Source organism: Heptranchias perlo, unplaced genomic scaffold (assembly GCF_035084215.1).
Source record: "Heptranchias perlo isolate sHepPer1 unplaced genomic scaffold, sHepPer1.hap1 HAP1_SCAFFOLD_1108, whole genome shotgun sequence".
In the NCBI taxonomy this organism is placed as follows: Eukaryota; Metazoa; Chordata; class Chondrichthyes; order Hexanchiformes; family Hexanchidae; genus Heptranchias; species Heptranchias perlo.
In genome coordinates this window covers 37,501-54,915 of record NW_027138329.1, presented here as the reverse complement: position 1 = coordinate 54,915, position 17,415 = coordinate 37,501, and the positions used below count along the sequence as shown (strand labels likewise).

At 50.3% G+C, this 17,415-nt stretch overlaps 1 long non-coding RNA gene across 1 annotated transcript; it reads right to left on the bottom strand.

Moving 5' to 3' along the window:
- Positions 1–479: 479 nt before the first annotated feature.
- LOC137307783 (uncharacterized) lies at positions 480–14,938 on the bottom strand. Its single transcript, XR_010959212.1, has 5 exons — positions 14,906–14,938; positions 12,743–12,802; positions 9,042–9,190; positions 2,331–2,431; positions 480–561 (listed from the first exon to the last, which is right to left on the bottom strand). It is a non-coding gene; the product is annotated as an uncharacterized lncRNA (long non-coding RNA).
- Positions 14,939–17,415: the final 2,477 nt, after the last annotated feature.

The following is a 17,415-nucleotide window of genomic DNA, read 5'->3' as shown; positions in this document are numbered from 1 at the left end:
CACACACGCTCCCGGGTTATCGTAATCAGGATTCGGAACTAAAAAGGCTGCAATGCTGTCCCACCCCCCACAGGTCTCCCCACTCGCCGCCCCGCACGTATCTCCCCCGCCCCCACATGTCCCTCCACACTCCCCTCCCCCCACAGATCTCCACACTCCCCACCCCCCACAGATCTCCCCCGTCCCCACATGTCCCTCCACACTCCCCTCCCCCCACAGATCTCCACACTCCCCACCCCCCACAGATCTCCCCCGTCCCCACATGTCCCTCCACACTCCCCACGTATCTCCCCCGTCCCCACATGTCCCTCCACACTCCCCACCCCCCACGTATCTCCCCCGTCCCCACATGTCCCTCCACACTCCCCACCCCCCACGTATCTCCCCCGTCCCCACATGTCCCTCCACACTCCTCTCCCCCCACAGATCTCCCCACACCCGACTCCACACTGGGAGTTTCCCACATCATGTACCTGTGAGCTTTTGGAATCCTTGTTACCAATTTGCCACTTTCAACACTGAGAATGTGGATCGATTTGTCTTTGGAAACTGTGAAAAGTTCTGGAAAGAGGAGAACAGAGTGAGTTCTGACAACAGACCAACTCCTGAAACAACGACATGTCTGCTCTCTCTACAGATGCTGACTGAACGGTTCCAACATTTTCTGTTTTTAAACTAAAGAACTGTAAACCGCTAATGGGAAACGATCGACTCTGACACTTTCAACACCGACTCGAAACCGCGCCGGAGGGGGTCACCGAGGGGCGCGAGCGCCGGAGGGGGTCACCGAGGGGCGCGAGCGCCGGAGGGGGTCACCGAGGGGCGCGAGCGCCGGAGGGGGTCACCGAGGGGCGCGAGCGCCGGAGGGGGTCACCGAGGGGCGCGAGCGCCGGAGGGGGTCACCGAGGGGCGCGAGCGCCGGAGGGGGTCACCGAGGGGCGCGAGCGCCGGAGGGGGTCACCGAGGGGCGCGAGCGCCGGAGGGGGTCACCGAGGGGCGCGAGCGCCGGAGGGGGTCACCGAGGGGCGCGAGCGCCGGAGGGGGTCACCGAGGGGCGCGAGCGCCGGAGGGGGTCACCGAGGGGCGCGAGCGCCGGAGGGGGTCACCGAGGGGCGCGAGCGCCGGAGGGGGTCACCGAGGGGCGCGAGCGCCGGAGGGGGTCACCGAGGGGCGCGAGCGCCGGAGGGGGTCACCGAGGGGCGCGAGCGCCGGAGGGGGTCACCGAGGGGCGCGAGCGCCGGAGGGGGTCACCGAGGGGCGCGAGCGCCGGAGGGGGTCACCGAGGGGCGCGAGCGCCGGAGGGGGTCACCGAGGGGCGCGAGCGCCGGAGGGGGTCACCGAGGGGCGCGAGCGCCGGAGGGGGTCACCGAGGGGCGCGAGCGCCGGAGGGGGTCACCGAGGGGCGCGAGCGCCGGAGGGGGTCACCGAGGGGCGCGAGCGCCGGAGGGGGTCACCGAGGGGCGCGAGCGCCGGAGGGGGTCACCGAGGGGCGCGAGCGCCGGAGGGGGTCACCGAGGGGCGCGAGCGCCGGAGGGGGTCACCGAGGGGCGCGAGCGCCGGAGGGGGTCACCGAGGGGCGCGAGCGCCGGAGGGGGTCACCGAGGGGCGCGAGCGCCGGAGGGGGTCACCGAGGGGCGCGAGCGCCGGAGGGGGTCACCGAGGGGCGCGAGCGCCGGAGGGGGTCACCGAGGGGCGCGAGCGCCGGAGGGGGTCACCGAGGGGCGCGAGCGCCGGAGGGGGTCACCGAGGGGCGCGAGCGCCGGAGGGGGTCACCGAGGGGCGCGAGCGCCGGAGGGGGTCACCGAGGGGCGCGAGCGCCGGAGGGGGTCACCGAGGGGCGCGAGCGCCGGAGGGGGTCACCGAGGGGCGCGAGCGCCGGAGGGGGTCACCGAGGGGCGCGAGCGCCGGAGGGGGTCACCGAGGGGCGCGAGCGCCGGAGGGGGTCACCGAGGGGCGCGAGCGCCGGAGGGGGTCACCGAGGGGCGCGAGCGCCGGAGGGGGTCACCGAGGGGCGCGAGCGCCGGAGGGGGTCACCGAGGGGCGCGAGCGCCGGAGGGGGTCACCGAGGGGCGCGAGCGCCGGAGGGGGTCACCGAGGGGCGCGAGCGCCGGAGGGGGTCACCGAGGGGCGCGAGCGCCGGAGGGGGTCACCGAGGGGCGCGAGCGCCGGAGGGGGTCACCGAGGGGCGCGAGCGTCAGACCGTGTTGCTGAAGGGTTATGGGATGTTGGCCCTTCCTGGTATAACGATGTTTAACACAGACGGTGTGACAATGGGTTGTGCTGATGGGTTACAGTTCATCGATATTGAGTTATTGATTATCATCGCTTACCCTGCCCACAATGGCTAAATGCCACCTGTCGACATGATTTCCGGTGGTGGCCCGAGGACCACAGCTCCTGGTTTCCAGATTCTTCACACGAATATGAGACACTGCAACACAATTCAAGTCAGAAGATAATTTTTCCTTGTGATTTATTTAAATATTTTCTCTTGTGTTTCTCCTCACATACTCTCCTCAGTGATGCAGCTCCCCGGCTGGGGATAAGATGGAGCCCTGTCTGATCCAGCGTTTTGAGAGAGTGGATCACCACCCAGACTCTTACACCCGACACTGAATATCACATTCCCTGTCTGATACCCGACACTGAATATCACATTCCCTGTCTGACACCCGACACTGAATATCACATTCCCTGTCTGACACCCGACACTGAATATCACATTCCCTGACTGACACCCGACACTGAATATCACATTCCCTGTCTGACACCCGACACTGAATATCACATTCCCTGACTGATACCCGACACTGAATATCACATTCCCTGACTGACACCCGACACTGAATATCACATTCCCTGTCTGATACCCGACACTGAATATCACATTCCCTGACTGACACCCGACACTGAATATCACATTCCCTGACTGACACCCGACACTGAATATCACATTCCCTGACTGATACCCGACACTGAATATCACATTCCCTGTCTGACACCCGACACTGAATATCACATTCCCTGTCTGATACCTGGCAGTGTGATATCTGTTTGAAGGAAGGGTGGCAGTTTGAGGGTAAGGGGATCTCTGGTCTGTTGCCACAGACCCTGGGGGGTAATGAGCTGCAGTGCACAGGAGTGTCTGGAGGATTTAGGATGAAGTGAGTGACAGTACAGCCAGGGGGGAGGGAATGGTACAGGGTTTGTGGGTAGTTAAGGTGGTGATGGGAGCAGAGGGTTTTCTCGAAAGTGCAAGGGTAGTGGAAAGATTCAGGTTAAGGGCTGCAACAGGAGTGAGAAAAAAAGACATGCATTTATATAGCACCTTTCACAACCTCAGGACGTCCTAAATCTCTTTACAGCCAATGAAGTACTTTTGAAGTATAAGTCAATGTTCTAATGTAGGAAGCACAGCGGCCATTTTGCACACAGCAAGATCCCACAAACAACAGTGAGATAAATGATCAGATCATCTGTTTTATTGGTGTTGACTGAGGGGTAAATATTGGCCCAGGACACCGGGGAGAACTCCCCCGTTCCTCTTCAAATAGTGTCGTGGGATCTGTGAGCCCACCGGCCATCTAGTGGCTGAAGCCGGGACTGCGGCTGTGCAGGAGATCCCACAGTGTGGGGAAGGACTAATGGTCCCTCCCAAACATATCATGGGTTGAAAGCAGCTGCTGGGCCACAGGTAAAACCCAGCAGGTAAGCAGACTTTAGATTTCTAATGGTTTAATATTTAATGGCATTTGAAAGCCTGGCCTTTGTCAGTTGTAGGAATACTGAGTCCATCAGTAACAGTTGGTAAGAGAGCAGAGCTGCCTCGGCCAGTGACACCGAGGGGCTGAACCCTCCAAGGCTGCTCACAGAATGGTTTCTCTCTACAGTCTGGTTCAATGAGTTAAGGGCACTTACTGCTGGCCCGGTGTAATTATCGATAGTCACCAGAACCTTTCATACTATCGACTGGTGCTGATTGTATTGTACATTGCGGTCTGATAAAAAGATTCTATAAATACCGAGTCCATTCACATAAGAAGGCCAAACAAAGAATTTGTATTTATTTAACACATCCTAAATAAATTACTTTTTGAAGTGCAGTCATTGTTATAATGTAGGAAACGTGGCAGCTAATTTGTGCACAGCAACATCCCACAAACAGCAATGTGATTAGGGCCAGATCATCTGTTTTAGTGATGTTGGTTGAGGGATAAATATTGGCCCAGGACAGCAGGGAGAACTCTCCTTCTCTTCTTCAACTTGTGGCTGTGGGATCTTTTACATCCACCCAAGAGGGCAGACATCTCTTTCGAAAGAGGGAACCTCCGATGGTACAGCAGTCCCTCAGTACTGCAAACTCAGCCTAGAGTTTGTGCTGAAGTCCCTGGAGTGGGACTTGAACCCACAACCTGCTGACTCAGAGGGGAGTGCGCTACTCGCTGAGCCATGGCCAACTGGGGAAGCACAGGTGCTGGGGGCAGAGGCTGTTAAGGGCCATATTTATCTGCCCACCGTTACGCCCCCCACAGTCCTACTCCAACTCCCTCCAGTACACAAAATTGTTCCAGAGGCCTCCTGGCCAAAGGCAGAGGAGTTCAGATGTCGGGGTGAGAAGCACAAGGCCAGGGCAGGGCAGGGCGGCAGTGACAGGCTCAAAGCCCAACACAAGTGGGCACGGGGGAGGGCTAGAGAAACAGTGGCCAGAGACTCAAAATTAGCATCAGAAGGGTGGCCGCAAATTTAGGTAAGTGTGGGGAGGGAGAGTCAGGAGCCTCTCGGTCCCCTAATTTGAGCAGGGCAGCCAGCACGAGTAGCGGACATTTGCTAAAAGGGGAGACAGGATGTTGGACAAACCTGGGAATCATGGCTTGGAGGGCCAGGTCACATGACCCTCACCCACAAATCAGGCATGAGATGAGGTCACAGTGTCACCCAGTGTGAAGGGTCAACTCGGAGGGTTCAATCAGACTTCCATTAAAAATGATGGCGGAGTCCAGCACGTGAGTGCAAAAGACAAGGCTGAAGCGTTTGCAACCATCTTCAGCCAGAAGTGCCGAGTGGATGATCCATCTCGGCCTCCTCCCGATATCCCCACCATCACAGAAGCCAGTGTTCAGCCAATTCGATTCACTCCACGTGATATCAAGAAACAGCTGAGTGCACTGGATACAGTAAAGGCTATGGGCCCCGACAACATCCCGGCTGTAGTGCTGAAGACTTGTGCTCCAGAACTAGCTGCACCTCTAGCCAAGCTGTTCCAGTACAGCTACAACACTGGCATCTACCCGACAATGTGGAAAATTGCCCAGGTATGTCCTGTCTACAAAAAGCAGGACAAATCCAATCCAGCCAATTACCGCCCCATCAGTCTACTCTCAATCATCAGCAAAGTGATGGAAGGTGTCATCGACAGTGCTATCAAGCGGCACTTACTCACCAATAACCTGCTCACCGATGCTCAGTTTGGGTTCCGCCAGGACCACTCGGCTCCAGACCTCATTACAGCCTTGGTCCAAACATGGACAAAAGAGCTGAATTCCAGAGGTGAGGTGAGAGTGACTGCCCTTGACATCAAGGCAGTATTTGACCGAGTGTGGCACCAAGGAGCCCTAGTAAAATTGAAGTCAATGGGAATCAGGGGGAAAACTCTCCAGTGGCTGGAGTCATACCTAGCACAAAGGAAGATGGTAGTGGTTGTTGGAGGCCAATCATCTCAGCCCCAGGACATTGCTGCAGGAGTTCCTCAGGGCAGTGTCCTCGGCCCAACCATCTTCAGCTGCTTCATCAATGACCTTCCCTCCATCATGAGGTCAGAAATGGAGATGTTCGCTGATGATTGCATAGTGTTCAGTTCCATTCGCAACCCCTCAAATAATGAAGCAGTCCGAGCCCTACCCTGAACATTCAATCCCCATCACCACCGGCGCACTGTGGCTACAGTGTGTACCATCCACAGGATGCACTGCAGCAACTCGCCAAGGCTTCTTCGACAGCACCTCCCAAACCCACGACCTCTACCACCTAGAAGGACAAGAGCAGCAGGCACATGGGAACAACACCACCTGCACGTTCCCCTCCAAGTCACACACCATCCTGACTTGGAAATATATCGCCGTTCCTTCATCGTCGCTGGGTCAAAATCCTGGAACTCCCTTCCTAACAGCACTGCGGGAGAACCGTCACCACACGGACTGCAGCGGTTCAAGAAGGCGGCTCACCACCAGCTTCTCGAGGGCAATTAGGGATGGGCAAAAAATGCCAGCCTCGCCAGCGACACCCACATCCCATGAACGAATAAAAAAAAAATGGGATCATTGATAGAAATAATGTGACAGGCTGAGGTGTTAGAGGAAGTTCGTGTCAGGCTGATGAAGGGCGTGCGTACTAATGTAAAACTGTTACGTAAATCTCCTGGGGCGTTGCTCATGGTGAGTTGGAGATTTTATAAGATCAGGTATGTTATACCAAGTAGGGTATTGGGAAGCCCTGGGAACAATGGGAAAGAGGGCCGGGGTTCTGGAATTACTGGGATGGAATCTCAGGGTCGAGCAGAATTTTGAGACAGTCCCAGGCTCTAGAAGCTCCAGGGAATCCCAGAACATTGGAGAGTTCCTGGGTGCATTGGGCAGGATCTGGAAGTTGGTGGTTCCAGAATCTGGGAGCTTCGGGAACGGTTATGGGATCAGGGAGCAATAGAAAAAGTGGTGTAGAGGTTTGCAAGCACTAAGTCAGATCCAGGAGTGGGGCATCGGTCTGGGGAAAGGTCCTGTGTCGGGAGGGGGTGTTGGAGCATTGAAGGGGAAGCCAAAGTCGGCGGCATCGGGGGAGTGGGCAGCCCAGAAGAATGGAACCCAAACTGCCCCTTTTGAACCCCATGGAACAGGAGTAGGCCATTCAGCCCCTCGTGCCTGCTCCGCCATTTGATAAGATCATGGCTGATCTGTGATCTAACTTCATATACCTGCCTTTGGCCCATATCCCTTAATACCTTTGGTTACCAAAAAGCTATCTATCTCAGATTTAGATTTAGCAATTGAGCTAGTATCAATTGCCGTTTGCAGAAGAGAGTTCCAAACTTCTACAACCCTTTGTGTGTAGAAATGTTTTCTAATCTCACCCAAAGGTCTGGCTCTAATTTTTAGACTGTGCCCCCTACTCCTAGAATCCCCAACCAGCAGAAATAGTTTCTCTCTATCCACCCTATCTGTTCCCCTTAATATCTTATAAACTTCGATCAGATCACCCCTTAACCTTCGAAACTCGAGAGAATACAACCCCAATTTGTGTAATGCAACCCCAATTTGTGTCAGGTCTCACCATTCCCCTCAGTATCTTCATGTTTCTGCTTTAAAGCATTTAAAGGCAAAATTTCCACTTCTTAAAATTAATGGACGGAGCTGTGGGGGCAATTACCTGATATGTGCCCCCAGCCTGAACCAGGAGCAGAGAATGGAAAATTTGTCCTTAATCGCATCGCTGGTGAGTTTGCCAAACTATCACCATTTTTAAGAAGCGTAATTTTCCATAAACAAAAAAAATTACCTTGTAAAATGCTCCAAAGTTCATTGTTTTTATAGTTTCTTTTACATAAAATTCTTTTAATCCTGAAAAATGGTTCGACTGATTTTTTTAATTGAATTTTCAAGGGTAATAAAGAGATGAGTAAGTAAGAAGGTAATCTGTTCTCGATAAGTAATCTTTTTGTTTTCTTTTCTAACTGTCAAAGAAATCACAATCACAGATTCTGTCTGAGCAGTTCATAATAAAAAAGTTAGCATTTATTAGTAATGCCCAAAATATTTTTGGGGCTTAAAGGTAACCTTTTTTTTTAAACACATAAAAACTTGGAATCTGCATAAACAATTACCTTTTTGAGCATTTTAGAAACCACTTACATTAGTTTACAGAAATTTATTTTGATCAAAGACTGTAACATTCGGCAAACACACTAATAATAGGTGCTAGAGTAAGTGCTTTAAGACAAGAACATAAAAGGTTTGAACTGGCTAACCAGAGGGAAAGTGATGGGAGCGCGTGAGGGTGGGTCAGGAGAGGAGGCTGGCAGGCAGGAACATGGCGAGGGTGGGAGAGGGGGAGGTTGATGGTCCAATAGGGGCTTAGGACTGATTAGGTCCCATTCTTCTTGCTACTCTCCTAGTGGTCCCAGAACTTGCCCCAATACTGCCTCCTCCCAATGTTCTCAGACCCCCCTCCTCCAAGTACTGCTGGACCCTGAGGCCCCATTCCAGTACTGCCAGCATCTAGCCCCTCCACCACCCCTCCCCCCACCACTTCTCAGTGTTCCCTGGTCCAGTTTTAAACAAATCTGGAATTAAAAAGCTAGTATCAGTAAAAGTGACCATGAAGCGGACGTAAAAAACCCAACTGGTTCATTAATGTCCTTTAGGGAAGGAAACCTGCCATCCTTACCCTTTCCGGCCTATATGTGACTCCAGTCCCACACTAATGCCTAGCAAGCCACTCCGTTGTATCAAATTGCTACAAAAAAAAAGACTGCAGTGGATTCAACAGAAGTCCCACCACCACCTTCTCAGGGCAATGAGTGATGGGCAATAAATGCCAGCCTTGCCAGTGATGCCCACATCCTGAGAATTTAAAAAAAAAAGACATTTTAAAAAGAAAGCCAGTCTGAACTCGGGGACCTGCCTCGCAATTGGTCTCTAACTGACCCAGGGAGGCACTGCAATTACAGCTTTAAAGGGACACACCAAGCTACACCCAGCTGTAATCTAGCAGAATATATTGGGTGTTGCATGGTATAATGCTCCCCTTCTTAGAAAAGTGTATCCTCCAATCCACTGTGAGCAACACCATGGGAGAACCACTAATAGATTCAGCTACACAGGGGCTCCTTGCACCACTTGTATCTTGTGTTTAGTTCACACCTTGAACCTCCGGCAGGTAATCCGCAGTCCAATAGTGTCACACGGTCAGGGCGCCTGTACGTTTTTGCCTGTCCTAGTCAGCGAGGTGACTGTTCTGTTTACTGTATTATAACACTGAAGTGAAATACATACACATAGACATCTCCATCCACATCCCCCGCTGCGATAACATCCCGGGTCGGGTGAAAAGCTATTGTATTTACAATAGCATCAAAGGCGATGTCTTCTGGAGTCTCTCTTACCCTGGGCTCTCTCGGCTGCTCCTCATCTTCAGAATCATCCTATCAGAAGCAAAAGGTTAAGAGCTGAGGATAGTCACTCTGAGGAATATGGTGAATTGGACCAAATCCACAGGACCTCGTACAATCCCAAAAGGTACAAGAGAATCACTAAACCAGGACAACAACCACTTACAAGAAGCCCACCTGATCTTTCCCCGAGACCAGTCTATGCAATCAGAGATTTATAATCAGTGTATAATCAGATATATAATCAGCTGCATAATCAGTGCAACACAACACCGTCCCAACACAGCCTGGGATCTGGGATTTTAGCCAGTCCAGACTGGTGAGATTAAACTCTCGCCTATCTCTCTGCCAGTTGCAAGGATCCTTGGTGAAATGTTTGGAAAGTTTCCACCCAGTTTCTAATTAGAATGCACAAACATGCCCAAACTTTACACTCCACCTCACTTGTGCTTTATCATGCATCGAACCTTTGTTATGTTTGGTTTTGGAGTGTTTGATGGGCAGTGTGAAGGGTCTGGAGATGGGAATGTTTGATGTTTTACTCTGCATCTTATCGGGAAGTTCTTTAAGTGATAAAAATGCTCCAACCTCCAGCACTGACATCATTCCACTTGTGGCTCCGTGGTTAACTCTCGCCCCTCCGAGCCTGGAGGTCATGGGTTCAAGCCCCATTCCAGGGATTTGAACACAATCTCGGCTGACACTTCAGTGCAGTACTGAGGGAGTGCTGCACTGTCAAAAGAGACATTAAACCAAGATCCCTCTGCCTTAAAGGATGGGACAAGATAGATAAAAGTAGACTGTTTCCAATAGTTGGATCTAGAACGAAGGGCCATAGTTACAAGATTAAATGTCGGAGAGTTAGGACAGAGGGCAGGAGAATCATCTTCACACAGAGTTGAGAGGTTGTGGAATTCACTTCCAGTGGTTGAGGCAGAAACGACGTCAACGTTCAAGATTAGATTGGAGAGATGGATGAAGAAAAGGGGTTGAAGGGATATAGGAATAGGGGGTGGGGTACATGTGATTAGGACTATTTGCTTGTGTGGAGGGTAAACACAGACATGGTTTGGTTGGGCCGAATGGCCTGTTTCCATGCAGTAACTTCCATGTAGGTGGATGTTAAAGATCCTGTAGGAATTCTCCCAGTGTTCTGTCCAACATTCTCAATCACCACCATCAAAAACAGATTATCATAGAATCATAGAATCATAGAAGTTACAACATGGAAACAGGCCCTTCGGCCCAACATGTCCATGTCGCCCGGTTTATACCACTAAGCTAGTCCCAATTGCCTGCACTTGGCCCATATCCCTCGATACCCATCTTACCCATGTAACTGTCCAAATGCTTTTTAAAAGACAAAATTGTACCCGCCTCTACTACTGCCTCTGGCAGCTCGTTCCAGACACTCACCACCCTTTGAGTGAAAAAATTGCCCCTCTGGACCCTTTTGTATCTCTCCCCTCTCACCTTAAATCTGTGCCCCCTCGTTATAGACTCCCCTACCTTTGGGAAAAGATTTTGACTATCGACCTTATCTATGCCCCTCATTATTTTATAGACTTCTATAAGATCTCCCCTTAACCTCCTACTCTCCAGGGAAAAAAGTCCCAGTCTGTCTAACCTCTCCCTGTAAGTCAAACCATCAAGTCCCGGTAGCATCCTCGTAAATCTTTTCTGCACTCTTTCTAGTTTAATAATATCCTTTCTATAATAGGGTGACCAGAACTGTACACAGTACTCCAAGTGTGGCCTCACCAATGCCCTGTACAACTTCAACAAGACATCCCAACTCCTGCATTCAATGTTCTGACCAATGAAACCAAGCATGCTGAATGCCTTCTTCACCACCCTATCCACCTGTGACTCCACTTTCAAGGAGCTATGAATCTGTACTCCCAGATCTCTTTGTTCTATAACTCTCCCCAACGCCCTACCATTAACGGAGTAGGTCCTGGCCCGATTCGATCTACCAAAATGCAGCACCTCACATTTATCTAAATTAAACTCCATCTGCCATTCATCGGCCCACTGGCCCAATTTATCAAGATCCCGTTGCAATCCTAGATAACCTTCTTCACTGTCCACAATGCCACCAATCTTGGTGTCATCTGCAAACTTACTAACCATGCCTTCTAAATTCTCATCCAAATCATTAATATAAATAACAAATAACAGCGGACCCAGCACCGATCCCTGAGGCACACCGCTGGACACAGGCATCCAGTTTGAAAAACAACCCTCTACAACCACCCTCTGTCTTCTGTCGTCAAGCCAATTTTGTATCCAATTGGCTACCTCACCTTGGATCCCATGAGATTTAACCTTATGTAACAACCTACCTTGCGGTACCTTGTCAAATGCTTTGCTGAAGTCCATGTAGACCACGTCTACTGCACAGCCCTCATCTATCTTCTTGGTTACCCCTTCAAAAAACTCAATCAAATTCGTGAGACATGATTTTCCTCTCACAAAACCATGCTGACTGTTCCTAATTAGTCCCTGCCTCTCCAAATGCCTGTAGATCCTGTCCCTCAGAATACCCTCTAACAACTTACCCACTACAGATGTCAGGCTCACTGGTCTGTAGTTCCCAGGCTTTTCCCTGCCGCCCTTCTTAAACAAAGGCACAACATTTGCTACCCTCCAATCTTCAGGCACCTCACCTGTAGCGGTGGATGATTCAAATATCTCTGCTAGGGGACCCGCAATGTCCTCCCTAACCTCCCATAACGTCCTGGGATACATTTCATCAGGTCCCGGAGATTTATCTACCTTGATGCGCGTTAAGACTTCCAGCATCTCCCTCTCTGTAATATGTACACTCCTCAAGACATCACTATTTATTTCCCCAAGTTCCCTAACATCCATGCCTTTCTCAACCGTAAATACCGATGTGAAATATTCATTCAGGATCTCACCCATCTCTTGTGGTTCCGCACATAGATGACCTTGTTGATCCTTAAGAGGCCCTACTCTCTCCCTAGTTACCCTTTTGCCCTTTATGTATTTGTAGAAGCTCTTTGGATTCACCTTTGCCTGATCTGCCAAAGCAATCTCATATCCCCTTTTTGCCCTCCTGATTTCTCTGGATATTAATTCACTTCCTAATTGTGGGATCTTGTTATGTGCAAACTGGTTACCAAAGTGTACCTACAAGTGACTACACTGGGACTGGATTCCGGTAGATTAATATAAATGCAAGTACTTCCTCCCAAAGTAAAAAAAGAACTTGCATTTATATAGCACCTTTCACGACCTCAGGATGTCCCAAAGCACTTTACAGCTAATGAAGTCCTTGTGCAGCGTGGTCAATGTATGGAAACACGGCAGCCAATTTGCACAGCAAGATCCCACAAACAGCAATGTGATAATGACCAGATAATCTGTTTTAGTGATGTTGGTTGAGGGATAGATATTGGCCAGGACACCGCAGAGAACTCTCCTGCTCTTTTTCGAACAGTGCCATGGGATCGTTTACATCCTGAGGGCAGACAGCTGAAATAAGTAACAACGGGACAGAGGGAGGATCCCGAGTGTAAATTCGGTTCGAGTGCAGTGCTGGAAGTTCAGCAGGTTTACCTCGTGTGCCAGGGCTGCCTCCTGTTCAGCTTCACTCTCCCTGGAATTTTCTTGGATATTCTGTGCACAAGGGGAAAAAAATAAATAAAACTGTTGGCTACTGTCACAATTCATGTAATATTTTCTGGAAAATGCACACTATCCCTTCCCAATACAATCCCCCTTTTCTCTCTTTATCTGTTACAAGGAATTACATAGATTTTACAGCACAGAAACAGGCCATTTGGCCTAACTGGTCTATGCCAGTATTTATGCTCCAAGGGAGCCTCCTCCCACCCCTCCTCATCAAACCCTTATCAGCATATCCTTCATTTCCTTTCTTCCTCACATACGTATCCAGCTTCCCCTTAAAGGCATCTGCGCTATTCGCCTCAACTATTCCTTGCACGTTCCACAATCTAACCACTCTCCGAGTGAAGACGTTTCTCCTGAATTCCTTATTGGATTTATTAGCAACTATCTTATATTTATGGCACCTAGTTTTGGAATTACCCACAAGTGGAAACATTTTCTCTACGTCTACCCCACCAAACCCCTTCAGAATTTTAAACACCTCTATCAGGTCACCCCTCAGCCTTCTCTTTTCTAGAGAAAAGAGCCCCAGCCTGTTCAGTCTATTTTGATACGTATAACCTCTCTGTTCTGGTATCAGCCTTAGGAACATAGGAACAGGCCATTCAGCCCCTCGTGCCTGCTCCGCCATTTGATAAGATCATGGCTGATCTGTGATCTAACTCCATATACCTGCCTTCGGCCCATATCCCTTAATACCTTTGGTTGCCAAAAAGCTATCTATCTCAGATTTAAATTTAGCAATTGAGCTAGTATCAATTGCCGTTTGCAGAAGAGAGTTCCAAACTTCTACAACCCTTTGTGTGTAGAAATGTTTTCTAATCTCACTCCTGAAAGGTCTGGCTCTAATTTTTAGACTGTGCCCCCTACTCCTAAAATCCCCAACCAGCGGAAATAGTTTCTCTCTATCCACCCTATCTGTTCCCCTTAATATCTTATAAACTTCGATCAGATCACCCCTTAACCTTTGAAACTCGAGAGAATACAACCCCAATTTGTGTAACCTCTCCTCGTAACTTAACCCTTGAAGTCCGGGTATCATTCTAGTAAACCTACGCTGCACTCCCTCCAAGGCCAATATGTCCTTCTGAAGGTGCGGTGCCCAGAACTGCTCACAGTACTCCAGGTGCGGTCTAACCAGGGTTTTGTATAGCTGCAGCATAACTTCTGCCCCCTTGTACTCCAGTCCTCTCGATATAAAGGCCAGCATTCCATTAGCCTTCTTGATTATTTTCTGCACCTGTTCATGACATTTCAATGATCTATGTACCTGAACCCCTAAGTCCCTTTGGACATCCACTGTTTTTAACTTTTTACCATTTAGAAAGTACCCTGTTCTATCCTTTTTTGATCCAAAGTGGATGACCTCACATTTGTCTACATTGAATTCCATTTGCCACAGTTTTGCCCATTCACCTAATCTATCAATATCGCTTTGTAATTTTATGTTTTCATCTCCACTGCTTACAATGCCACCAATCTTTGTGTCATTGGCAAACTTAGATATGAGACTTTCTATGCCTTCATCTAAGTCGTTAATAAATATTGTGAATAATTGAGGCCCCAAGACAGATCCCTGCGGGACTCCACTAGTCATATCCTGCCAATGTGAGTACCTACCCATTATGTGGGACTTTATCAAATGCCTTCTGGAAGTCCATATAAATAACATCCATTGGCATTCCCCTGTCCACTACTTTAGTCACCTCTTCAAAAAATTCAATCAGGCTTGTTAATCATTTTTGCAACTAATCCAGTGCCTTATTATCCTTTTTAAAATGTGGAGACCAGAACTGTTCACAGTACTCCAAGTGTGGTCCAACCAAGATTCTATACAGGTTTAATATAACTTCTCTGCTTTTCAAAGCTATTGCTCTAGAAATGAACCCCAGTACTTTGTTGGCGTTTTTAATGGGCTTATAACCTGCGTCGCTACTTTCAATAATTTCTTAATCTGAACCCCCAGACCCGTTTGCTCGTCGACCCCATTTAGACTCTTATTTTCCAGGAAGCATGCAGCCATCTTATTCCTCCGACCAAAATGCAATATCCACACACACTAACATTGAAATTCATTTGCCAATTACACACCTATTCTGCAAGTTTATTAACATCTTGTTCCTGTTCCCAGTACAAACCCCCTGTTTTCCCTCCCTCAATTCCCAGTACTATCCCCCCGTTCTCTCTCTCTCTCTCTCTATTCCCAGTACGAACCCCTCATTCTCTCTCTCTCTCTCTCTATTCCCAGTACTATCCCCCCGTTCTCTCTCTCTCTCTCTCTCTCTCTCTATTCCCAGTACTGTCCCCCCGTTCTCTCTCTCTCTCTCTCTCTCTCTCTCGATTCCCAGTACTGTCCCCCGTTCTCTCTCTCTCTCTCTCTCTCTATTCCCAGTACTGTCCCCCGTTCTCTCTCTCTCTCTCTATTCCCAGTACTGTCCCCCCGTTCTCTCTCTCTCTCTCTCTATTCCCAGTACCATCCCCCCGTTCTCTCTCTCTCTCTCTCTCTCTCTCTATTCCCACTACGATCCCCCCGTTCTCTCTCTCTCTCTCTCTATTCCCAGTACTGTCCCCCCGTTCTCTCTCTCTCTCTCTCTATTCCCAGTACCATCCCCCCGTTCTCTCTCTCTCTCTCTCTCTCTCTATTCCCACTACTATCCCCCCTTCTCTCTCTCTCTCTCTCTATTCCCAGTACCATCCCCCCGTTCTCTCTCTCTCTCCCTCTCTCTCTATTCCCACTACTATCCCCCCGTTCTCTCTCTCTCTCTCTCTCTATTCCCAGTACTATCCCCCCGTTCTCTCCCTCTCTCTCTCTCTCTCTTCCCAGTACTATCCCCCCGTTCTCTCTCTCTCTCTCTATTCCCAGTACTATCCCCCCGTTCTCTCTCTCTCTCTCTCTATTCCCAGTACTATCCCCCCGTTCTCTCTCTCTCTCTCTCTCTATTCCCAGTACTATCCCCCGTTCTCTCTCTCTCTCTCTCTCTATTCCCAGTACTGTCCCCCCGTTCTCTCTCTCTCTCTCTCTCTATTCCCAGTACTGTCCCCCCGTTCTCTCTCTCTCTCTCTCTCTCTATTCCCAGTACTGTCCCCCCTTCTCTCTCTCTCTCTCTCTCTATTCCCAGTACTGTCCCCCGTTCTCTCTCTCTCTCTCTCTCTCTATTCCCAGTACTGTCCCCCCGTTCTCTCTCTCTCTCTCTATTCCCAGTACTGTCCCCCGTTCTCTCTCTCCCTCTCTCTCTATTCCCAGTACTGTCCCCCCGTTCTCTCTCTCTCTCTCTCTCTCTCTCTATTCCCAGTACTGTCCCCCGTTCTCTCTCTCTCTCTCTCTCTATTCCCAGTACTGTCCCCCGTTCTCTCTCTCTCTCTCTCTCTCTATTCCCAGTACTGTCCCCCCGTTCTCTCTCTCTCTCTCGATTCCCAGCACTATCCCCCCGTTCTCTCTCTCTCTCTCTCTCTCTATTCCCAGTACTGTCCCCCGTTCTCTCTCTCTCTCTCTATTCCCAGTACTGTCCCCCCGTTCTCTCTCTCTCTCTCTCTATTCCCAGTACTGTCCCCCGTTCTCTCTCTCTCTCTCTCTATTCCCAGTACTGTCCCCCCGTTCTCTCTCTCTCTCTCTCTCTCCATTCCCAGCACTATCCCCCCGTTCTCTCTCTCTCTCTCTCTCTCTATTCCCAGTACTGTCCCCCGTTCTCTCTCTCTCTATTCCCAGTACGACCCCCCGTTCTCTCTCTCTCTCTCTCTCTCTATTCCCAGTACTATCCCCCCGTTCTCTCTCTCTCTCTCTCTCTATTCCCAGTACTATCCCCCCGTTCTCTCTCTCTCTCTATTCCCAGTACTATCCCCCCGTTCTCTCTCTCTCTCTCTCTCTCTATTCCCAGTACTATCCCCCCGTTCTCTCTCTCTCTCTCTCTCTTCCCAGTACTATCCCCCCTTCTCTCTCTCTCTCACTCTCTCTATTCCCAGTCCTGTCCCCCCGTTCTCTCTCTCTCTCTCTCTATTCCCAGTACTGTCCCCCGTTCTCTCTCTCTCTCTCTCTCTATTCCCAGTACGATCCCCCCGTTCTCTCTCTCTCTCTCTCTCTCTATTCCCAGCACTATCCCCCCGTTCTCTCTCTCTCTCTCTCTATTCCCAGTACTATAACCCCGTTCTCTCTCTCTCTCTCTATTCCCAGTACTATCCCCCCGTTCTCTCTCTCTCTCTCTCTCTATTCCCAGTACTATCCCCCCGTTCTCTCTCTCTCTCTCTCTATTCCCAGTACTATCCCCCCGTTCTCTCTCTCTCTCTCTATTCCCAGTACTATTCCCCCGTTCTCTCTCTCTCTCTCTCTATTCCCAGTACTATCCCCCCGTTCTCTCTCTCTCTCTCTCTTCCCAGTACTATCCCCCCGTTCTCTCTCTCTCTCTCTATTCCCAGTCCTGTCCCCCCGTTCTCTCTCTCTCTCTCTCTCTCTATTCCCAGTACTGTCCCCCGTCCTCTCTCTCTCTCTCTCTCTCTATTCCCAGCACTATCCCCCCGTTCTCTCTCTCTCTCTCTCTCTCTCTATTCCCAGTACTGTCCCCCGTTCTCTCTCTCTCTCTATTCCCAGTACCATCCCCCCGTTCTCT